Source organism: Patagioenas fasciata, chromosome 14 (assembly GCF_037038585.1).
Source record: "Patagioenas fasciata isolate bPatFas1 chromosome 14, bPatFas1.hap1, whole genome shotgun sequence".
NCBI classification, from domain to species: Eukaryota; Metazoa; Chordata; class Aves; order Columbiformes; family Columbidae; genus Patagioenas; species Patagioenas fasciata.
In genome coordinates, this window is record NC_092533.1 from 8,765,200 (window position 1) to 8,791,360 (window position 26,161).

At 38.3% G+C, this 26,161-nt stretch overlaps 1 protein-coding gene across 2 annotated transcripts in view; it reads right to left on the minus strand.

Annotated features, from left to right (window-relative positions):
- Positions 1-26,161, minus strand: part of SPOCK1 (SPARC (osteonectin), cwcv and kazal like domains proteoglycan 1) — a 275,752-nt gene that overhangs the window by 29,190 nt on the left and 220,401 nt on the right. The gene's annotated exons all lie outside the window — the stretch shown is intronic.

The following is a 26,161-nucleotide window of genomic DNA, read 5'->3' on the forward strand; positions in this document are numbered from 1 at the left end:
GCATCTCTGGAATTTACAGTAAATAATGCTTTTGAAGGAAATGGTAATCTTTCTGCATTGAAAGCTTCTGATCTTACCTTCTTTACTTCAGATCACATTAGTACCGTGCATCATTACAAGAATGTGTTCTTTGAAGCATATGCACTCTATCTTCCTTCTATTCATCATAAATACCCTCTGTGAAAGTACACTTTTCCACTGTGTCCACGTTTTTCTTTCTAAGATTTAATTCATTTCCTAAAGAAATGTCATGCAGAAATCAATCTTGCCAGTACAAGTTCACAAGGCCCGATTCATTTAAAAGATGATTTATTGACAACTGTGAGATAGAAAATAATGGAATGTTGTTATTAAGAGTAACATTACACATTTCCAACAGTGTCTACAGAGAGGGCATATACAGAGGATGTTAATATTCTTTCATGCGCCAGTGATACATTGTGAGAGGAAGAGAGCTTGCCATGGTTAATGGCTGGCTTCCAGCTTCTATTCCAGCTCCTTCTTTGTACTCACAGCTAATGTTCTTGCATAAATCCTGACCTTTGCTGTTGCTGGTTACATTGAAAATAATAGCTTGTAGAAAAAGAGATAAGAAAACAAGTGTTGCGTTATAGAAAACGTAATTTGGATTGGTATCCAAACATAATCAGTTCTTCAGAGAAAACGTGAAAGTTCAACCAGAACTGTCTATGTAGCAGCAGACCACAACTGAGTGTAGCAGTTAATGGTTTAATAGCTAATCTGGGAAGTACTTATCTAAGCACTGTCACACATGGGGATTAAATGCTTCTCCTCCTCTTCCTTCTCTCTTTCTTTCCCATCCCTTTTTCACCCAGTGCCAAAGAAAGCAGCATTTGCAGCTCTCCAGGCTGAATACACCTTGGATTTCTTCATGTGGTGTAGATATGGATCCTTTTTATTTTCTAGTAAACAACAAACTGAGAAAGGAACCAATTCCCTGCACTAAACATTTATCTATATATTCCACAAGCATGGTGGGATCCTAAGGTGTCTAATAAAGATTTCCCCCAAACTGCCTTCTGCTCTTGTATCCAGCATGACTAGAGCGATCGAATGTGACCTCAGCATGGTAACTACTTTGGTATCCCCAAATCAGGTGTTAAATCATGCAAATTTTAGTTCAATGGCTCCTGAAAAGAGTTTAAGCCCCGATGTCATATGCTCCTGCTTCTGACCCAAAGTACCTGCACATACCCTGGGCAGAGAACACCTCATCCCAGCCACAGGCACAGAAATAGTTTTGAAATCTTGTTGGTCCATCTGGACTGAGGAGCTGGGGTTGAGCAGGCAGGAGATGCCCTGTGTGCTCCAGATCAGAAGCCTTGCGAGGAGCTCAGCACACAGGGGCTCCTGCAAAAGAACATTTTAACTCCTATGACGCAGCTGAACTGGCAAGGGAGCAGTTCTGGGTGCAGCCTGTCCCCTTGGCAGTGTCAGCAGTTGGACTCCATGATCTTCAAGGTCTTTTCCAACCAAAACGATTCTATGACTCTCAGAAACTTTGACCCTTTGCCACATTTTGAAATCCCAGCACTGCATAGTTGAGAAGCTGGTAGCTCTCACTACCCCATCTTCCCAAATGTTATACAAACATCGGAAAATCCAGCTCATACGTGAACTGTTTCTGCTCAGATTTTCTTTCGGAAAAGTAAAACACATCCTTTTTTGTATTCCCAAAGAAGTTATCTGACAAAAAGCAGTAAAAGAAATTATTTCTACAGATTTCTAAAGTGCAAAAAGTGAGGAATATTTGACATGCTTCATTAAACACAGATGAAAATATGAAACATTTTTTAAACATATATTTGAATAGGATATAATATTTCCACAGGACTTCATAAAAAAAAATAAAAAAAAGAAAATATTAAAATCTGTTCCCAGGAACATACTTTAAACCCTGAGTAATACATTCCCTCCCTAGTAATCAGTTTTCAAATAGGATCATTTAACTGAGACCCTCAAAATCTCCATAACGGAAAAAGCAGGAAAACCTGATTAATTCATTTGTACTATACAGCACTGTCAAAATTATCAAGTGAAAATGTGAACTCAACCTAAAAGGCCTTTTTGCTGAGTAACAGAATTTCATAAGCAATTAGAAAAAAAAAGAAAAATCTCAAGCACCCATATTTCATGAAAACATGTCTATATTTTTTCTTCCTCTGTCAAAGGAATGCTGAATAGGAAACCCAGGACATCACTCTGGCATTGGTGTATTTACAGGGAATAGTCACAAGGTAGCAGCACAAAGCATTGCTCTAAAGAATTTCTTCAAGATACTATAGAGGTGCTGTCAGCAGTCACCAGGACAGAGCTGTACGCATGGATGCAACGTAACTCACCACAATTAAGCGCTTAGCGGGGAGTAAGTTCAGCACTGGGGTAGCCTGTGCCAACCTCTGTGAGCCAGGGAGCAAAAGCCCAATATAGATATGAGAGATGTGTCATGTGAGCCAACATCAGTGCACAGTAAGACCAGGGAACAGAGGACGTCTGCTGGGGTTCCAGAGTGGAATTCAGCAAACAGGTTGCATAGCTTTGGCTAAAACCGCCTCCAATATTTCTTGATGCAATAAAGGAAAATAGTCTCAATACAGACAATTCCTCTCTGTAGGTTTGTGTATTTTGAAAAAATTGTTGTGAAGCCATTTGCCCCCACTGCAATTGCTGCAAAATATAGCACTTCTGTATTTGAGGCAGCACAGGGCAGCATGTGCAGAGCACTTGCAGGTCTTTAGCATTGCATGTGACCTCTGTTCATTAGTTTCTTCGCCTCTAAGACACATCAATAAAGGCAGTTGCAATTAATTCATATCCACGTATTCAGCAAACACTGCAGTTAAGTATGAGCAGCCCAATACAAAGCCTTACTACCCAGACAACTATATCTGCACTGCAAAGAAAGTAATAAAACCCACTTAGCCATGAATTAGTACATAATGAACAACTGACAATAATTATTTCAGTATAGTGCTCCTGACCTGCTTTAACACTTCCTTCCTTTTTCTCTAATCATATTGTTTAGAAGTTTTTGCATTTGATTTCTTAACCACACAGGCACTTAAGTAGCTTCTGTGTTCCATTATTTCTCTATATAATAATAAGTATCACTTCTCTCTGAGACAGAAGTGTAAATGATTGGCTTTATTTTTTTTTTCTTAATGATAAGAGTGCAAACCTTGTGACTTAGGGCTCAGCAGAGCTCAACACATCTCATGGACCTTTATTCTGATAAGACTTTGCTATAGAATGAGAGAATCCAGTGAAGTGTGGTAGGTGTAATTAAAATTGTGCTATGCTGCTGATCCACAGGCAGATAAATTCCATACGCATTAAATTGCATTGGTTTTTGAAAAATATTGGCTGTTCATTTCCTTGTAAAAAACAACATCAATTTAAAGATGGTGAAACTATAAATCCAAAATGAATTACAGTAGTGCACAAGTTTCTCAGAATAAACAGAGGTCTATGTACTCCCCTACCAAGAGACTTAACACTTTATGCAGAGTGAAGTGAACCAGTTTAATAACAACTACAAGTGGAAGGGATCTATACACACGGATTGCTGACTGGCAGCATATTAATCCACTTTCTTTCACCCAGAGTATAAACTTCTTAATGGAAAATACAGAGGTTTTCTGGGAACAAAGGTCACAGGTTAAAATCAAAATGTTATGCATGTAATTTTTTAATTTGCCCATCACTGAAATGAATTTGATTAGGTGAAAATAAGCTTGGCATCAAATGTCATGGTGTGGGTAGATCTGTTTGCTCGGATTTGAAATAAAATTTTTGGTTATTTTCTTTGTATATTAATGGCAATACTTCATCATCATTAGGTGTCTAATCATAACATGTTCCACATAGAATATTATAAACCAAGAACCCTGTTTACTTGTCACTTAGGCTTGCCAGTTCAAAGAGACTGGCCTTTTTGGAAAAGTTATTCTTGATTACATTTATCAGCCTGTGAAAATAAGAGTTAAAAAGTAATCTGTTACAATCTCGTCTAACAAAATATTAACACATACTCTTTCACAGACAGCAGCAATTACTCACAGAGCTGTAGAGATAATGGGAAGAAACTAATTGAAATGACTTTACACACGCAAGCAAATTATTGAATTAAAATCAGATGAAATTCAGATAAAATTGCACCAGGTTTTAAGCTGGAGCCATGCAGTAAAGTTTTTAATAATAGGTATACCTTCCCTCTGAAAAAAGCATTGACTCACACTGCAGAGCATCCTTTGCTGATGTGCCTGTGAATATTTATAATAAAGTGAATAATATTTATTATATGATCTTTTCATTAAGTTATTTATGTAGTTAAGATGAGGAATAATACAGAATGAAGATTATATAAATAGGATTAACGAGCAGGGCAGAAGAGCTGGATTAGCTCATATACAGAAGAAAAGCAGACGGACATTTCCTAGAGAGAATCCGAGTATCAAATCTTGGGCCCATGAGAAGAAAGTCAGGATCAAACCAATGAATTTGAGGAAAGAGCCGATCTGTATGTGCTCAGGTAGTTCATTGGTTATAAACTGAAGTTGTGGATTCTGAGTATGGCAATGGTGTCTTTCTTTTGCAGGAGACCAGTGGTTCTGCAGGTGGGACAGGAGAGGACAGAGCAGGATGCTGATCCATGAGCCAGCTGAGGGCTGATGAGAGGGAAAAGACAGACTGAGAACAGGAGCACAGCTTGGGAAGGAGGATATAACAACAGGGATGAGAAGACACAGACTTTCCTTCTATTTCATTGCCACACCACACATTGCCTCAAATATTCTGTTTCTCATTGATTTTCCAACTAAAATAATCAGCTACGTCTTTACGTGTAATGTCAACAGTTCTTGAGGGAGTTGATTGAAGTCCTGTATTTCCTCTTTCATTTAGACTCCCAAAGTTCCAGTAGTCAGACAAAAATTGGAAAGATAAGACTTTTGATTTGGTAATATCAAGCAATTACAACATTTTTCCTCTCCAAAGTTGTAACTCTGGCAACTTTTTTTTCCCTTCATGAAAAAAAGAGAACATAAATGGGTACTTGTTGCTGAAATCTGAATGCTTACCTTGCCCTTTTTTATATAAGCGGCAAGCCTTGAAGGAAGTTTCCACTCACTGTTATCTGTTTTTCCCATTTGTTCATGTTCTGGCAAATATCTATCAGTTCCTTGAATATGCCATTTATTGCTGGGTTTTAAAAAATATTTTCTGCTACTGAATGTTTTTATTTTACTATGTCTTCCTAGAATTATTGTGGAGTATCATAAGACCTTGTTTACATATGAAGTTATTTAGGGATGGAAAAAACCACACCTGCTTCGAAAATGAAAAGAGAGTGAGTAGTTGCTTTGAACTTCACCCTACTTTAACAACCTGTTTTTCAAAACTGTTGACCACCAGGTATTACACAAATATCATGAGGCTACTCATGAAAGTGTTTTCGTAGTTATTCTGCTGACGTCAATACCTTCTAGAGACAGATGAAAACACAGTATTACCACTGCAACAGTTCATTTGAAAGTCACTCAATTCTACTGTCAGGGAGGTCCTCTCAGCTCTCCCACATTAATGTGTACATTTTATTCTCATCCCCAGAATAACTTAAGGAGGGTGTCAGTATTCAGTCCCTCCCTCTTCCAGGGATGAATAGTCCAGAATAAGCAAAGCAGGTAATAAGGGTGCGCAGGTCCCACAGGCCTGCACACAAACTGCATACATTTACGTTTTGTTCTAAAGCATGGTCTAAGCTAGACCCAAAGTTTCCATGTTTCCTCCAGTGACTGTATGGACACCAACATACAGATGCCATCAACAGACAAAATGGAAGTGAATGTTAAAGTCTTCCCGGGAGCCTGACACGTAAGGAAATTTGCTTTTGCTTTACTTGTTCTTCAGCTCCAAGTCCAGTTAGGAGGAGCTTTTCTGGTGACACCACTCAGGCTTAGAGTGAAGCTATGGGTTTGGCATCCTTAAATTTACATATTGAAGCTCTTTGTTCCTTCCTGTAATTGTACGTGCGCCAAGCAGAGGGGAAGATGAGAGCCAGTTCCCACCTGGGGAGTGCTCAGTCCTCAGCCTGAGAATGAACACCCCGCGAATGATGAAACATGAAGCAGCACAACACTGCAATGGTGTGGCAGCAAGCTTAGTATAAAAAGTAATATTTGAATAATTTCCAATTCTTGCTACAATCATTAACATAAAATCAATTTATGTTGTGACATTTTCAGTTCTCATTATTATCTCTGTCACGAGGGAGGTCTTTAATCCCCCATAAAGTCTTCAAGAGATAGCAGAATAATATGCACTAAATACATTATACATTTTCTAATACGACCTTTTCATAGTTCTTCAGTTTGACTGCATGGTCGCTCTTATTCTTTGGCTGCCTTGGTAATCTGTGAGGAACAGGTGGAATGGTAAATAACCAAAACACTGAATCTTTAAAAGGTTAACTTCATACTGCAAGTGACTCTTTTATAGGTTATATATACTGTATGCTCATATTCTGCTACCCAGAAAAAAGCTAGGAAGAAAAGTAAATGGCAGACTACGACTGTTCGCATGACAGCAATAAAAATTATTCAGGAAAGGAGTGAAATTGCTCTGTGATAGCTACTAATTTTATTCTCCAATAGTTCCCATGTCTTTATGCTGTGTGAAACAATCCACACGTTATGGAGATGTGGGAACTTTTAGTCCCCCCCTCACCCTTAAAATGTCTGAGAACCTCAAATTCAGAATGATTCTGAAATGGAAAGTATATTATGACCCAACGCTAATCCTCTTCCTGCATTATTATTTTTTGTATAAAACTTAAAAAGTAATCAAAAGTGAACACAGTATCGAGTAAAATAAGTGGCAGATAATCCTCTTCTCTCATTATTATTTTAAACTGTGCCATTTGCTGCAAATGGACCCAAGGTCATGCAGGAAAAGTGGGGACTGCAAGTGCTGGGAAAAAACAGGGAGGAGCCAATATATCCACTCAAGGAGGGCTTGGGGCCAATGTGGAGGATACGACCCATCATCTGAGTGTATTGCACTGAAACTGGAGAATCTTCTTTTGACCCTTTTATGCTGCCCTGCCGTTACCTTCCTGTAGCTGAACATAGGAATTCTGCCAGGAAAAATTATGGGGAGACAGCCCAAGAAAGTTCCAGGAACAATTTCTGTATCAGTAGCAAAAAAAATTTCTAAGGAGGGCTGGACAAAGAGCATAAATTATCACACTGAGAGATAACATACCCCCACAATACACTCACGGATATATAGGAATAAGGGAATGGCAGTATAGGTGTCAAATAAATGAATAAAAAATATGAAGGACCTATATCGCAAAGATGTAAAATTTTATTACACTGTGCCTTCCTTACAGGAAAATTCTTAGTAATGAACAACGACAAGAAAAAACACACCAAAGGGAGAAAACTCCTCTTTAATGGGATTTCAGAAAGAACCCTGCAATACAGAGAGAAGTGCAGCTCTGGCTGGAGGGGAATCTGTGTGGGCAGGGGGGTCGTCACCTAATGAGGCACTGAGGAGTTTGCCAGAGAGCTTGGCTTGAAAGTTTCTATGAAGTTCTAATGCTATATCCTAGTTATTCCCAAGTTATTCCCTAGTTATATCCCAAGAAGGGAGGAAAGTGTTTTTCATTTAGCTGAAACTCGTAACAAGTTAATTTTATGCTCATGTGTTTAGCAAGACTTTCCGAAAGGGGAAAAAACACAACCAACACACAAAGAAGCTACTCCCTGTTCCCTGCTAAAATGGCAATGATCTCTACCAGACAATAAAGAGCTGCTAAGATTAATTAAACTCTGAAGGGAGGCTGAAGCATTTAATCAATCACCAGTGCTGTTTGTTGCCACTATACCATTCACAGAGATTATTATATAGCAATTCGATTACAAAGCAAGGCATTTGTAACATAAGAAGGGAACTGCTAGTCAATTTTTGGATATCGAGTTCCAGGCATTGAGGACCCACTTCTTCATTGTGTCTGAAAACTACTAACAAGTTCACACTGAGCAGTCACTTCAGTTGTGGACGCTCAGCAATTCTGCAAATCAGGCCTCAGAGCTTCAAATCAGGAACCTGGAAAATTAGAAGATGCAGCTGACAACCCTTCATGAAGAATCTGGTTTAGTGTTACAAAGGAAATCGGAGTCAAGAACTGCAAAAGAATTAATTTCTCCAGGGCAGCATACATAAATTTCTTTATATGACCTTTTTTTAATGACCCTTTGCAATTTGCTGCCACTTGTGCTCTGCAGCTTTGGAGAAATACAATGTAACTGTTGTCTCCTCTCCTATGCCACCTGACATAGGGCCAAAAGAGGAACATTCTGTACTGAATGAGGAAATGATGCTATGGACTAAACAGTAGACAAACATGTAATTACGAACTGTATCACACTGCATATAGAAAAGGGGTTGAATTAATTCTATCTAAAAGATGGACTCAGCAACCTCTCTCACTTTCAGGCATTCTTAGAAAACCAATTAATTATCTGAGAATTATTTCAATTATCAAAGGTTTTAAAACCACATTGAGGAAGCTTGAAGCGAAAATGTGGCCTTGCATACTGCCCAGGCTGGTGACATTCAGGCCTGAGATGAGAAACAGGGTAATAAACTTTTGAATGAATGCACAAGCTCTGCATTCATTAATAGTGTGTTTGCTCTTGCCTTCCCTCATAGTAGTGGTTAACGTGTATCTTTAGGGCAGCTGGGGGAACATACCACCAAATTATATATAATTCTATTTTTCCAAGAAGGCTGTTTACAGAATCCTAAACATATATATGATAGCAATGGGAAAGGTCACACTTCCTATAAATTGGTGTGAACTGAACCGTTTTAAACTCCTGTTCTTTCAGAGCTGGCTTTATTTCTGTTGAAAGGAGGAGGCTGTCAAGCTGTGAATACTCCAGGACAGGTTCTCTGCTGATATAAATCAGCACTGACTTCAATGGAGCTATGTGGATTTACAGCAGGCAGAAATCTGGGCTGGCTGATTGTCCAGAGAGTGTTAAGGCAACTGACAACTCTACCATTTGGAGAACTCCACTGAAAATAGATATTCCCTACAACTTCTGATTTTTGGCATCTACCAAACCTATGTGTACAGTACAAGTCACTAATACTGAAGCCTATTTGAAGTAGAACAATCACAAGACAGAAAACAGTTTTTTATAATGATAACACCACTTACGCTAAGGACTCAGAGCACTTTAGTAAAAAACCCATTCATTCCCATCCATAATATGGTCAAGCATGAGATCTAATACACAGAAGAGAGAATCATCACTGCAACTTTTTGGAACTGATTACCACACACTTCAACAACAAGCAGTAAATGTTATTTCAGGAGTACTTTGAATCACTGACGTGGGTCTATGAAGGAGCTTGTTACACCTCCTTGAGATGGAAAGATAATCTGTTACAACACTGATAATGCACAGAGCAACTATGAACTAGACTTAGACTACTCAAATGCAGAAAAAGAGAAACGGAGTTTTGTTTTGGCCAGGTGCCAAGGACATTTGAACTTGTACTTGAAAGGCAATAAGCAGGTTTACCCTGAGCAGAACAGAAAGAAATAATGGGCACCTTCTGAGACCTAGGAAGACAAAACATTGCTTGGGGGACCAGATGCTAAAGAATAAAAGAATATGGGATGGTCACACCAGGTTCATTTAGCCTAATGCTTTGCGATGATGGTCAATGTCCAGTGCCACTTAGAGGAACACACAGTCATACCTCTCCAGAATGTTCTTCCAACTTCCCAAGATTTTTTGCTATTTAGAGACAGATTAAAAATGTGAACAAGAGGCTAAAATACAGATGCAATGACAAAGTGTCTCTGAAGCATGCCAAAACTGAAAAGGTTTCACAAGTGGAGTTACACATAAGCAAAATCATTGATAACAGAAAATATGTAATATCATGAGAAGTTACTGCACTCCTGGGGAGAAAATGATGACTACTGTTATTATTGTTGTTGTTATTATTATTTCGTATACAGCTCCTGTGCTGGAAAATGGAATTTACAAATTGAGATTGACAGCTGAAGCACTGAAATGTTGTGTATTGGGTTTGCATGGCAAGGTTTGGTAGTGGGGGGGCAATAGAGGTGGCTTCTGTGAGAAGTTGCTAGAGGCTTCCCCCATGTCCAACAGAGCCAATGCCACCAGCTCCAAGATGGACATGCGACTGGGGAAGGCCAAGCCCATCAGTGATGGTGGTAGCACCTCTGGGAAAACATATTTAAGAATGAAAAAGCTGCTGCACCAGAGCAGAGATTCCCCTGCAGCCCATGGTGAAGCCAGTTCCCCCCGTGCAGCCTGTGGAGGTCCATGGCAGAGCAGGTATCCACCTGCAGGTTCGTGGTGGAGCAGAGATCCATCAACAGCCCACAGAGGCCCCATACCAGAGCAGGTAGATGCCTGAAGGAGGCTGTGACCCTGTGGGGAAGCCCCTGCTCATGCAGGCTCCAGGCAGGACCTGTGGAGAGAGGAGCCCATGCTGGAGCAGGTTTGTTGGTAGGACTTGTGACTCTGTGGGGGAGCCAGGCTCAAGCAGTCCGTTCCTGAAGGTCTGCACCCTGTGGAAGGGGTCCCTCAAATCCTGACTTCTCAGTCCAGTAAGTAAACTGAAAAATCAATTATTCGCACATTACTGGTTTTGGGGAAAAAGGCCAGAAGAGAAGACAAGCACAAACAAAAGTCAGTGGGGAATCAAATGGAGAGCAGGAGAGAATAAACACTGAATTTATCCATAGGGCTGACAGAGCCTTACAAAGGGCTGACTGCTATCCCTAATTTATATTTAGAAATATATGAGGAAAAAGGAGAAGAAACTTTTCTGAAAGTGGAAAAGCTGGCAAGCATCACAGCCACGTACAGAACCCAAGTACTCTGATTTGGCAAGAGGGCAGATGGCCTCTGCAAAGGTTATTAACACTTCTCAGCAAAAGACAGCCATTCAAAAAAGTGGGCAAGAAGCTGGTCTCCAAAACCTAAAAAGAAATTAGAAGCATGTGCATGACACAACAGTCCCTGAAGCAAGGTGTGTGTCTACACAGAAAGGTTTGAACAGAAATGGGAAAAGAGCCCTCGGGCATTCCGACAGAAACATCTTTCCATGGAGGAGAGTAATTACTGTTTTGGAAGGACACTGAGTCCAGCAATTAAAGCAAGCACTTTAAACCTCTGCTAGAAGTTTCCTGGAACATGTTATACGAATCACAGAAACTGTGTGTGCATTTGTTTACCTGTGCATAAAAATCAATCCCTAATTCTCAGACGCAATGTGAGGTTGAATCCATTAACATTAGCAAAGTGCGCAAAGAACTCAAAAAAAGTGTTTTGATGGCACAAAGTGTTAAAATGCCCACAACAGGCACGTTGCATAGTATTTAACTGCAGCAAGAGGAACTGGAATAAGAACATATTCAAATACTCAGGCTGCGTTTACTTATATTAAGATTATACAGGTTATCTGAGAAGAGTAATGCAAGAGAGTAAGCTCTGCAAAATAAATGCAATTTGTTAAAGACTTTCGGTAGCTAGGCCACATGGCATATTTCCAACCCAATTTCTTTAGGTAAAACAAATCTTTTTGCATAAATTTGCATTTACTAACATGAAAAGAGACTTATTAACAACACAAATTACATCTCACTTAGATTTCATTTATTATCCTGAATTAGCTGGTGAGTGACTATCCTTATGTCTTATCTCTCTGTAGGCATTTACAGAGCACTTATCATTGTGGCATCAATGCCACTCTTCATCCTTGCTGCAGTGCCTGGAATATGTATTCAGAACAGTCATCTGTGAAATAAAGCAAGTTAAACTTAACTCTGCATCTAGGTATTCTGAAGGAGGAAGAGAAGTCATTTGCAGAAGCCCAGGGCTTTCTGTTCTATTAAAATAAAATTTCCTGAAAGTATCTAATACTGCAACTGCTTTGCCCTACAGCATTAGGACTAGTATTTTCAATAGAAGATGTACAACCAGCTCCTTGTAAGTGCCAGTCTAAATTGGAAACCAGTCTTTTCCAGTCTAACAGCCTACCCATATAACCAGCTGCCTGGCTGGATCTCTTCTGGCTACTTTCTTCTCCTTGTATTCATTGTGACCTACAGCTAAGGACATTTTTCACACTGCAGACCCATGGAAAAGACTCTCATAATCTTGTTAAAGGCTGGCATACTTGGCTTGCAATACAGAATCCTGCATTTGTCTCCTCAGGGAAATAAACACTTTAAAAAGGCTTTGGACTCCTAAAATGACTTAAACAAATACAATGGGCACACTAGTAATAAGTAAATCAGTTTTCTACTTCCCACAAAAGGGTCTACAGTGAGGAATTTGGATTTTATGTGCCCTTCTACAAACTCATCTACAGCTTTATTTTTTTATGGCTCACATGTTCTCAAGGGAAGCCAATTTCTCTTTCAAACAGCAGTGACTTTAGTAAGTCAAAGCCTCCAATTGCTAGAGGAGGGTTCACTTTACCTCTCATCGCTGAAACCCTGCTGTGGAATACAATCTGTTTTCAGAAGAGCAAAGAGGTGAAGGACAAAAACAAACAGCAATTACTCTAAAACTGTGAAGAGCTTGGAGACTGGCATTCTCTTGCATCTGAATTAGGGTAAGAAAATCTACTGGTCAAAATGTTGCCAAGGAAAATGTCCTATCACCAAGCATAGCGAAATTTGTTCAGCTGTTATTTAGACTATGAAGCTGTAATATAATAGTATATAATATTTGCATTTATGGCTGCTTTTTAAGAAAGCTTGCCTCAATTTGTCAGCTTACCTTTAGGACAGATATTGGGCAATGACATAATAATATATTTGTGGTTCACACCGATGACTACAATTCCTCCATTTTTTCATGATTAAAAACCTCCTTGCTACTCAATTTTTTGCCATACTAATGAAATAAACTTCTGAACTTCTCCCTTGACTAACTCCTTGAAAAATAACTGCTTTTCAATCTAAATTCATGCAACACCTTTCTTAGGGATTCAATCAGTCCAAAATATAACACATTTAATGCATATTCATGTATTTGAAGCACCAGGAGAAATAAAACACAGTATTTTTTCACTACTGTGTTTCCCCAAAAATAAGACCTACTCCAGTAGTGTGATTTTTCAGGATTTTTGAGGATGCTCAACATATAAGCCCTACTGCAAAAATAAGCCCTAATTACAGTTCATTAAAAAAAGTCAACTTAAATAGTATCCAGGCAACTATACGTATAAAAAAGTACGCATCTATTGAAGCAAAAGTTTTATAAGACCCTGTTTTATTTTCAGGGAAACAGGGTATCAGTTTTGCCAGAGAAGCACTGACTTTAGCAGTAGCAAAAGCATTGGCCATACAATACTTTCCTATACTGCAAAGAACTGGTCATTTACCCAGCCCCATTTCAGTTTTTCCACTGGGTATGCCATAACACTTGGTGAGGTTAGTAAATAATCAGAGTAGGCTTGAAGATCACCTTCACATCACGTGTAGCAAAATCTTGTGCACACTACAGAGGGAAGAAAAAACACACTAACCCTCAGTCACTTTCAATCCACATCAAAGTCTTCCCGTTTTATTGCAATATTTCCAATAACAGCAAATGGAATTCCAATAATAACTGGAATATTTTTGGGGATTATTTAGAAACATAATCACTTCTTGTGACATTTACTGATTAAAAATACCCCAAAAATCAATCAACCCAACATAAATGTATTTGAAATCTAATAGCTTCTGGCCACAAAGTAAGAAAATAATCTCTCTTTAACGTAAATTAAATACAGGAGATACTCTGTGGCCTTCACCAATTCTTAGAGAGTGATGTGAAAGTCCAGGCTTGCTTAAAACATAAGCTGATCTAATGTAATTCAGTTTCCCAAGGTCAGGAGGAGGAGGAGTTTATTTCTGAACCCTTGCTCTTAACAGCAGTGTCGTGCAAGATGAAATAGCACCACCACATATCAGGAGGTTCTGAATTTCTTTTGAAATGCAAAGACCTGCCACTGAATCTGCGTCTCGGAAGGTTAATATATTGTTTTCACTTGCATCATCTTTATTGTCACTCTTTTATACCCGTACTTCAATTGCACACAGCATCTTTCCTTTATTGAGGGCTGCAGTTAATCAGTTGGTTCCATAAAGCACCACATAAATTCTGTTTTATGAATTCTCTGTCACAAGAATGTAGCCAAATGCCTTGTGCCCCAAGACTCAGCAGTAACACATCACCTTTGTGCAGCCTTGCAAAACTGTGATGGAAATTACAGCAGCACAAAACCAGAAACTCCTCAATCACCTCTACTATGGTAGTATTGGTACTGAAAACCAGAACCTAGTGATGTTTAACAGACAGGTCTTAAAAAGACAACGAGAAAAAGAGAGAAAGAAAAGCAGCCTGGGTACGTGGAGTAGATAGACTTTTGCAAGGTTGCCTTTGGAACAGAAGAACTTTGACAGTGTGAATAGGTGCCATGAGCTCACATTTTACAAATCTCTTACAAGTAGCAGATGTCTTTCCCCCTTCCTCAAATTCCTCATTCATCTTACACCATAAACTATATAACTAAGAAAAAAGAAGCTATAAAATTATGTGCAAAAATATACTCTCTTAGATTTAATGCATACAGAAAGAATTGCCCTAAAGCTATATTTATGCTATCATTTAAATACCTATTACCGGGCTAATGTCTTCAAAACGTATTTTGAATAGTGCTGTAGCGTTAACTTTTAGGAGATAGAACTTTTTTACTTTATCGTCGTATCAAGCACAAAGAAGCTGGTGGCAGGAGCAGCTTAGCTCTAGACTGAAGTAGAGAAAAACTCACTGTCCTATTTCAGCTTGAAATCATCTCTGATGCACATTGCTGATCCAAACTTACAAGACTCCAGACAAGGTCTTCCCACTGGCCTGTAAAATATCACCAATATTTCTGGAAATACCTGAGGATTCCGTAAGTCTTCTTCACAGCTCACAATTGCTCATATTTATTTTCTGTGACCAGCTACCACACTAAGGTCATTTTTTCCTTTAGACATTTCTAACCAAAGAGCTCTTAGATTAAAGCAGATGCTCTTATTATTAGACCCCAAGTGTATAATCACTCACTTTGTGCTAATGAACTTCTTCCCATTTCTATTGTTCCAGTTTTCAAGGACATCCAATTGAAAATAAAAAAACGAAGCCTTTGAAAGAAATGTGAAATACTGTCCAGTGGTTTTGCACCCAGCTTGATTTCTTTTCATAAAAACGTAAACTGAACAGACAACACTTCCTACCACTTGCTTCTTTATTGAAAAATCTATTTTAATTATTCATTGCCTTCTGGGTAATGGCATTCTCAATGTAGTTCCTATATATGCTATATAGCAGCCACCATATGTCTTTCCTCCTCATACATTCAAAGAATCCAAAACACTTAAAAAATATATATTTGCTAATAAAAACAAACTGTGCTTTAAAAATGCTGATTTTTTTTTTGATAATTTCTTGTTTGCTTATGAGATTTTACTGAATTGAGGAAAGCGATAAATATATAAGCTTCATTTAACAATCTCAAATGCATAAAGATTGGTATGCAAGATTACTTGTTTAAAACATCCAGAATTATAGTGGAAATATGTAAAATGAAAGGGAAGCATAATGCATACCTCATAACACTGTTCAGTTTTGTGCTTTTGACAATTTCCCCTATTTTCCCCTAATTCTCTGCTGCCCACCCACAATATAATTTATAGATAAGGTGCTTAATCTATGAGACATTTCTTCCAATGCTCTTCCAGCTCAGAGAAAGGACTGCAAACCAGGGCAGGCTTTGCAGTGCTGCACAGGCCAATCTCACCGCGTTTTGGAACTGCAGGTTCTCATTTTTTAGTGAATGGGAACAGCTAGAAATAGATATTGGGTGTGCAAGGTCTGCAAAGCTTCCCTGTGAACTCAATATTCTTCAGGGCCTTAAGCTCTTATCTAGAAAACTGCTATTCTGGTACCTTGGCACTGGGACTTCTGGAGATAGAATTGTTCCTGGTGTCTCCTGGGTTTCATTTCAACTGAACATTTCAGCGAAATCTAATTAATCCCTTTGTGAAAACCACACAACAGAATGAGGCACCTGCCATATATAACCAGTACCATTATGTTAACAAAACATGTTGTTAAGCTTGAGAAATACTCAGGCATTCCTTTTTCACAGCAAGATATCAGAGAGATCAACAACCATGTACCTTAATTGTTCAGAAAATCACATTGCAGACAAATACATGTTTTTTTCCTCACTTTAGAGTCCCCAATGAAGCCTTATTTTTGTTGTCTCAACTAAAATGCTCAGGGAACTGTGTTTTTCAAAAGATCATATCCCTTCTACATTTTTTGCATCTTACACTCTCTATGAATATTTGCAACCCTTTCAAGAACTGAAAGCCTAAGCCTGAATTTCAATCGCGAAGGATCAATGAGGCATCTATAACATGCAACCTGCTGCCCAAAATGACTGTGACATGATTTTATTTTACTCTGTTTTCATTTTTCCTGTTGACAGGGATTGCCTGATAAATGAGCACTTGCTGTTACAGACCGTACCTAGAATTTAGACGATAGAAAAATCTGCCTGTTGTCTGTGCCTGATACCTCCTGAGCCCTAACTATCATTGTAATTGAGGAATGGGAAACAATGATACATAAAATTACCTTCAGACAAGCAAGAGGAAGCCAAGACCATGATTTGTTAAATCCTAGAATATAGTGGTATCATTGTATAAAGTATATTCTCATAAAGGAAACTAAACTGTTTTTCCATAAGCATTAGTCTAAACCATTAGTCACAAAATTCTGTGTCACTTAGTGGAACACAATATTAGAAAATCGTAATTAAAACCAAGCCAGAAAATCATCATACAGTAAACAGATTACTTAGACACAAACTTAGCCACTTTCTATGTTACTGTTAATTAGAAATGTTATAAAGGCATGTCTGAATGTTTGTAGGGGACTAAGGCATTGTAAATTCAGCTCCAAATACAGATCTGCCTGTCCAAGGAGATCTCCAGAAAGGTTGGACACCCACAGCAAAGTCTAAACTGCAATTTTGAGAGACCAACCCCATTTTTCAGAGTTTGAGCCTGTATCTGGAAAATGAACTGAATAGATACACCAATGTTTCAGCACTTGGGAGAAAAAGATCCTGTGCTGGTTGCCTAGAAGCTTCCCTAATACTAACATATATTTTGTCTGTTGTAGTATATTTTAGTGTTTCCTCTGCGGATGATGGACTAGAGTCAAATCATTCAGATTGTAATAACTCACAAATGCAGATTCTGATTCTCATTCTAGTCCATCTCTAAGGGAGAGGCGTCTGCTTTACAGGAACTAGATAGCATTTTTAATTTATTTTTTTTAAATTTTTATTATTTACATACAGTCCATTGAACTGAATTACAAAAAAACCACAATTCTTAGAGGAAAGTGAATGTTGAAATGTCCCTGTTGGGACAGTAAAAGCTGTAAAATATGTAAGCATGTACATTTAGAATGAGGTAGTGATATCTCAAATACCATCTCCCTTCTTCTGCACTAGTAAACAGGGAATTAGAAACCGAAAAAATCAGAACTAATTTGGCACAATGCTGAGAAGTGCATGAAAAGTAACAAACTCTCTGGAATGATCAATTAGTCTGTGGTCTATATTCATTAATACCCCTATAGACTCAGAATAACTTTACCAAAGGCAGCTCGCTCATTGTTGTTGATGGAACTATTCCAGATTTATAGTGGAGTAACTAAAGATGGAATTCAGTCCTTAAGACACCACAGCAAAAAGAATAAAACAACAACCAGAAAAAGATGCATTTGCAATTTCAAGTCTTATTTTCTCCTGTATCTTATTGAAAAGTTGTGGTGGCATGGTGGTGGTGGTGTTTGTTTTTTTTTTTTAATTCTCACACTAGCAATGTTTTAGCTTAACACTGCAATGATAAGCCCTATAATTTATTTCACTGTCAGGTTTCTGGAGATTTTACACTTCTTTTCTTGTATTAAATGTTAGGGAAATATTCCAAAACCTGCAGAAATCAACATCCATGAGGAAAAAACCCAAAACTATATGAAACCAGCTTTATTTATTTGTTTTTGTTTATGACAAGAGAGATTTTAGTGCTCTAATTATCATTATCAGCACACAAACACCTGCTGTTCCTAGACGGTGTTTCTATTAACACAGTGTGCCACTTCAATAGCTTTCTGTTGGCAATCTAAAAATCAAATTGCTTCTTGTCTAAAAATTATTGTTACTTGCTGGTGCTAAGCATTTGCTATGTCTGTCATTTTCTAACCTTTTCTTTATCGAAAAAAAATTAAAATCAATGGCCATTTTAATGTTTTGTTTAATAAGTGTTTATGAAACTCAGATTACCATTGAGCTAAGTACACTCTCTGTGTTTTGTGGGTTTAGACACCCTGGTGGGATTTGTATCCTCTGTATATTAGAGTGGGAAGTTATTTGCAGGGTCAGTGACACCAGTTGTCCCTACATTGCCCTTAGGACCCATGCCCAGTTCAGATTTGGGTTTGCTGCTGTGGGTGCCTCAGACAGGGTTGTCCATGAGAGAAACATCAGCTCCGGCTGCAGCTCTGGAGCCTCCCTATTGACTTTGATAGGGAAATGAGCACTTCACAGCTACTGGTTATATGGGTTGAGACCTACCTAAGTCAATTTGGTTATAATATTTCCATTTTAGGTGGTGAGAACTCCTGAGCAAGGGGTGAAACTCATATCCACTGCTCAGCCTGGGGTAAAAGCACAGCTATAAATGCTTATTAAAAGATCTGGACTTCCCTCTGCTGCAGAGAGCAGCACAGACTTAAAAGTTTTCTTTCATAAGATTTCAAAAAGGATTTTTTAAAAATCCTACTGTTTTTAATATAATTACACCATGACACAGTTATTTTTATGATGTTCTTGTCTCCCGCTGCCGTCTGGGATTAGTCTTTACTTAGTGATGATGAAGAGTTACATCTCATGTCCTCGTCCAACCTCAAAAAATGATGACAGGAATTCTGGCTCAACAGTATTCTACTGGCACGACAGAGATGCATTAACTAGAAGTGCAAATCCTGCCGACAGTGATGTTATTACTGCAGTCAACATCGTTTCAGCAAATACCTGAAAGAAGCAAAGTGAACACTGTGCTGCTTCTAGGGCTTTTTTTTCCTCCTTTCTGGCACTTCTGTCTCTAAAGCAGAAGTTGTCTGTTATATTTTGGAGCCTGCTGTAATTTGATCAAATGCAAGGAAGATCATACCGAAGAAGTGACAACTAGTCAATGGATGGTATCGTCCCTGACTTGCTATCTGTCTGGGGTCTGCTATGATCAATGCTTCTGTGCCAAGTTCCACAACCTTAGAGCCAAACCAAAATGCAAAACAACGTCTACAGGGGACAATTCCTTCTCCTTTTCAACTTCATATCAAAGAGAGCTTCGCGTATAAACTTGAGTGCTTTCTGTGTGTAATTGTTGACAGTACAAAAAATATGTTAATGTATATTCCTTGATAAAAATGAGTCCAAGTATCATAGGCTCAAACTCTCTCAAGCCCAAGAAAGCTTTTTGGGCAGGCAATTCTCCTCTACAACACAGCTCTGATGGAAAACACAGCAGTCTGAAAATACGCATTTTGTCTCTGTTGTGTAAATGCTTTGCATATGTAATTCAGAACCTCAGTATGTGCAGAACAAACAGTGGTGCAAAATCCAATAGCATCTGCTCAGACTGGAAAGTGATTCTTAATGATGTTTGTAATCTCTTTATATTCTTTGTGAAAGGACTGTACCATTATGGCTGTTCACACCTACATCTTGAAATATGATGCTCATGTATTTGTAAAGCAGAAATTTAGAATCCTTTTGTCAATTAAAGTTTACAATTAATACTATATGTTGGCTAATTATACAGTCACAGTCAGTTGTATTTGGGAACAGGAAAAATACTATAAAAAAAAATTCTAACAAAAACCTAAAAGATTCTGCAAGTGTTTTATCTATAAGGGTTGTGCTGTACCTGAAACTGTTCTGTGTGATGACTTAATTGTACACCATAGAAATTCCTGGCACCTCACTTGTGCAATGCATAGTCATAACAAAAATTTTGGATGCTTTGACATTAAATTACACTGATTAAAGATGTTTCACTGAATTTGAACTGGAGCAGTAACTATTATTGATCACTTCATTATACGTAGCTAGCCTAGAAATCAATGCAAAGAAGATGTAAGATCTAATGGGAATATAAGTGATATAATTTCAGAGTGATATAAATAGCAGCAATTTTAACGCTTCCCATTCAGCAACATCTATTTCTTAGTTATAAATGCTTCAGGATGATCAGATTTTCAAAACAGACCAGAAAGAGCCTGGTATTTACTGAGAACATAGAGGACTTTCTACCCAGCTATGTAGGGAGTTGTGAACATCAACCTCATCTAATCAACTCTCTGTAGTTTGTGGATGTGATTAAGTATTGACCACACAACCACAGACAATGTTTCCTTCATCAAAGAGTTTGGCGCAGTGGCCTCCCAATCAAACCTCTTGTAAGGGCATCACCATCTTTCTGAGCTACAGTAAAAGGACTTGCATTTAATGGGTCCTTCCTGAGCTATTCAACGGACAGCTCTGCATATGAGTCTTGATAAGACACACTTCAGACACAGAAGATAACAAGGCAATCTGGTGTAGGAAGATAAACATATCAGGAAAACCTAGCATTTGTTTATCAGTCGATTAACATGCTCTTATTTGTATTATTAGCTTTTTTACTCTATTCCTTTTCAGCATGTGATCATTTTATTCACTTGCCTCTCAGATTGTGTGTTCCGTTTAACATAACACTCCTACAAAAATACGAGTTTTCCCATGAAATGCATATATGTAGAACATGCAGCCTTTCCCTTATAAGCTCTTGCTTTTCTCTGGCACACAAAAGGATGATGCATGCGAGGTCAAGCAGCAGGACAAAACCGCCCCAGCCACCATTACTTTTCTCTTTCTTCTGACCCTAGGAAGAATTTGATTTTGCTGCCTCAATCTTGAAGCTATTTTATTTTGCTTCTGATAGAACTGGGTGATGCTAACAGCCATCCATGAAGAGCAAAGGCATCTGTTTCTGCTTGCCTCTCACTTTCTTTTAATCCAATATTAAATGGGTGTAGCCACTTCACTACTCACAGACAATCATTATCAGAAAAATAAAAAGCTTTCAAGAAAGGAATTCAACTGATCTTGTGTGAAAGCTTGAAGGCAAAATAATAGTAATAATTATTATTATTATTTACAGATATTACATAACTGAGTTTTACCTAAGTAAGGTCACTTCATCACGTAACAAAAATTAAAAGACTGAATTGCAGTACTCATACAGACAATTTTGAAGCAAAAATATCAGATCCTGCATAGCTTAGTGCTAATAATCCTGCTCTTTACTGATCAAGTCCAGAGAAGGATCATGTCAGTGTCTGGAACACACATGACTGTGTTCCATGTCCTTACATCTGCTCTGCACTGAAAGTTACTCTTTGATTTGAAACACATAATTTCTCCCCTGCAAAATAGGAAAAAAAAAAATCCTCCTAGTTTTAATGAGATATTGAAACTCTTAGTAATCTTAATTATAGAATGTTTTTGTTTTACCATTTTGAGTTTGAGACTTAAATAGGCCACTTAAAAATCTACCTGGAAATCCAGTGTCAGAAGGAGTCTTTTTTCAAAGGTAAAGCCACAAAAGGAAAAAATTTCCTGGCAAATCAAACCCTGAAACCAATTTCAATGCAACCATTTTCACAACTCATACTTCATCTTCATAAACTTTAGAATTATGCACTCTGAAGCTATGAAAACTTGTGAATAGCAATTTGAAACTGAAATATTTGCTGAACGTGGATTTCAAAGACAGACTTAGTTCCAAGACTTTCAATTATTTCAGTTGTCAGTCATTCAGGCACAAGAAATGATACAACTCATTTGGGAAACAAGACTGTGATTTCTTCAAATGAACTTCATGCACTGAGTGCTCTTTCTCTAAAGGAATGGAACATAAAACCTTCTCATCCATCACACACAATTGGGCTGGTAGTTAAATGCTACAATTCACATCCTAAACTATACCCCAAACAAGGTAGATTCTTGATCGTGCTTGCCAAGACCTAGTCCTGCAGCTTAAAAATGTTCTCTTGGTTCCCTTTAGAAATCTAAACAACACTCAGTATAACTCAGTATTTGCTTCTGCCTATTGACCTTACATTTCCCTTATCAAGATAATAGCATTTTCTTAGAAGTTGCCTTGGGTGTCTCTGCAAGGTCAAAAAACCACGATGCACAGATAAGCACAAACCTACTTTGAATTACTGCATCTGTTCATGCTCCAGTGGCTCTGCAACCCTGATGGCAATAAAACAAGACTATTAATAGTAGTTCTGGAGAATTGCACTCAACTTCTTAGAAAACACAAAAAGGAGGTATGGTCAGAAAGAGCCTTGACATGCTGTTGAACATTTACCATCCTGCCTGAGCTATTTCACCGCTGACACATGTAACAGAGGGGAGACACAGAGGTATAAAGAAAGCAGCCAGAACCCCATTACTGCAATTCCAATTTCACATTTGCCAAGAGATGCCCCAATCATTGCACAGTGTTGCCTTTTTGATAGGATGCATGGCACATTCAAGGGCAAACCTCTTCCCTTACCAGCAGGTTCTAAGTCCTTTGTCTATGGAGGGGGATTTAGAAGCTTCAGCTAATGTCAATGTAAGTTACACTTGATAAGAATTCTAGCTAATAATGCAGAGATTTTGGAAAGAGATATCTAAAAACCACCAGCAGGCAGGACTTTGTGTCTTCAGTAACTTCTGTCACTTGTGTGCCACTGGGAGTCAGTTGCCCATCCTCATGTGCTGTTCAAATTATAGCCTTATTCATTTTATACTATTAGAAGAAGGGCCCATGCCCTCTGAAAGGGCCGTTAACCTCGGGGCCGACTACAGCTCAACCTTTGTCTCTGGGTAGTGGAGTTGAAAATCAGCGGCTATCACAGAAGCATATTGTACAGCTGGGATACTGCTCTGAATAATGAAGCATATCAAGTGTTTTGATACACCAAAGAAATCTCAATGGGCCTCAAAAAGAAAAGAGAGAAAGCATTAGGGCTTATCTTATTTTCCAAAATCTTCCATTAGCACCCTCGCAGAGTCCTGGTTTTTACCTCTGAGACTCTGAATCAAAATTCCATTTAAGAAAATGAGGAACACAATCCTGCCATCTCTTCAAAGATTCAACTTCATAGTAAAAGGATTATATTGTTGTTATTTGCCATTAAGGATAATTGTGGTGCAGTTTTGTTTTCCTAGCATTTGTGTTATTTTATTAATGTCTCCATAATACCAGTGAGCACTATAAAAGGAATTCCAGTTTTTAACATGATTATTAATTTTGATCCTCATCCTCAAAGCAGAGATGTTTTTGAAAGGGCCCAAGAAGGAGGAACGAACACGACTCAGACACTGCAGTCAATTGTTACCTCCGAGCACATACACTTAGATTGCTTTTCTTTGATGCTACTGCCAATTTTATTCACAAGCATATAAAAAAAGGTCATGACATTTAAAATTACAGTGGTCTGGAAATTAAATGTTCCTTTACATTTTTAATTTCTGAAAATAATTTATTATGGAATAATATTTGCATATGATTGAATGAATGTGTAAAGATTAATGCAAACTGTCTTCAAATTGAAAGTTCACAACCACATACATTTAACCTTGTTGTATAATAGGCATTAAAAAGTTTATGCAGAAGCTCTAAGAGCTGCATTTCCATTTTGCTGGAAGCATTTGCACTGTAATTCTCCTTCGTATTTTTCCACTGACGTGTCTGTACTAGGCATGAGGTTTAGCACTATATTATTTTCCAGCTAAGATTCTGCTGTATTTGAATAGATTTCACAAACCTGGCAACTGAATAAGGAGCAGAAACCAAGTCCCAACTGTCTACAAAATTCTTTTACAGAAATTTTTATGAGAAATCAAACTGCTGATTTTCATACTAGTTCAGCAATGTAAATTATACTATATCATAGGAGGAAAATAAAACAAATTTGTGTGAGGACTAGAGAAGACACAAAGGTACCTAGAAACCAAAATGCTTGTCAGAAGCTCAAAACTGAGAGGTTTGGTGATCTGATGAAGGGGAGATCACTCAAGTGCTGCCGTTACTAGGTCTCAGGGGACCGTCACGCTCTGCCATGCAATCGCCTTGGACATCCCACACTTGTCACCTTACATATTATTTCTTCAAAGCTAGGTGACGCTACTTGTTGAGCAAATAATAGAGTCTTAGGAAAGGTAGTGCTATGGAAATTTTTTGTGGTCAACAATTAGAATTAATGATTCTCCCATAAAGCTGAAGCTTTCATGCTGTAAAGGGCAGACACACACACAATACCGAATCCCTCTTCAAATGCTGCTAAAATTGCACCTGGGTAAAATTTATAGTGATATATAGAATTTACTCATGTTTTCTCAGGGAAACTCTTGGGAGCTCTTAAAAGACCGTCAAACTCTGAAATATTCAGCTTGAGACTCAGTGAGCCAACTGAATGTCTGAACAATGTCTGAAGAGCAGAGACTGAGGAGGTAAGTTAAAGGAAGTCTTTAAATGGCACGTTACTGGCACATTCAAAGACCCAGAAGAAAATTTAATACAAAGCAAGTTAGAAAGCCCCTTTGCCTTTATTTGATTCTCAATATCAAATCCTTTTGTGGGCATTTCAGCACCTGACCTCAGAAGGAAACAGTGATAAAGCAAAATATTATACTGCTATTCATTTTTTTTATATACATATATATGCACACACACAATCACTTCCATATCTGTACAAGTATTTTTCTTATAACACAATAATCAGGCTCACGAGCAGTTTCTTTGCATACACTCGATGCAGGAGGTGACTATTGTCTTCAGCATATTGAATGTTTCCATACACACAGCAATGATTTCCTCTATTTCCCAGGTGACAGTGCTCCTCCAAGGGACAGAACATTCTTTTCATGACACACTGGAGATGGCAGAATTGAGACATTTACTATCCTTGTCACCAGGGCAATGGCAGGAGCACCATTAGCTTGAGTTTGGCCCCTTGGAGAAGCCTTTGGGAAAGCTGCTCTGCAGATCACTCAACCCATTAAATTAATGCTTTGTTGGTGGGAGTAAAAGTTTGGAGTCAAGCAAAACAAACGCCTGAGTTTCAGAATACATATACCCTGTCAAATTGCATTTATCAAGATAAGGGTTATTAGAATCTTTTTTTCTCTTCTGTGAATGAAATTGTGAGCTTAAAATGTCACTGAAGATTTATTAATCCGATACTCTTTCTGATAAGGGCAAAGAGGGCATATAGGGAGCAGCTTATGAGAAGAAAAGTATGTTTGTGCCTGACTACAAGAAATAGAAAATATGAATACAGCAATTTATCAATGGGTAAACTGTAACCAAAAGATTCAAGCTACATAAAGCAATATTACAGTTATATATTGATTTCAGAACCTTGCCATCCAAAAGACTTCATATAAGTTTGATAGCTATGCAGAAAAATGTTTGTGATTAGCAAAAAATGGAATAACCCTGCATTTTCAAAATCTAGGCTGCAGAAGCACTACTTGTTCTAGAAAGCAGATGGAGGCCTAATGTGAAAACTGGTGCTGTGCTAGAGGCTCTGGCATATGGAACACAACCAGTATGGTCATCACCACTTCCAGCTGAACAAACAGGGTTGAACTACCCAGAGGAATTGTTTAAACACTTTTTTCCTGTTTCTGTCCGTGGTGCTGTCAGAACAGGTCCATAGTGGGGAGGAGTGAGAACAAAGAGAGGTTCTCGACTATTCTCACCAGCACATCTGCACTCCTATCAAGAAACCACAGCCACAAGTATAACAACTCTTTTCTTTTTCCAAGGGCTTTCCCCGTAGCAGGGTGGAAAGTCTGACACAGAACCCGGCTGCAGCACTTGCCCTGCTGCTGGACTATTGCTTTTCAGTCAGTC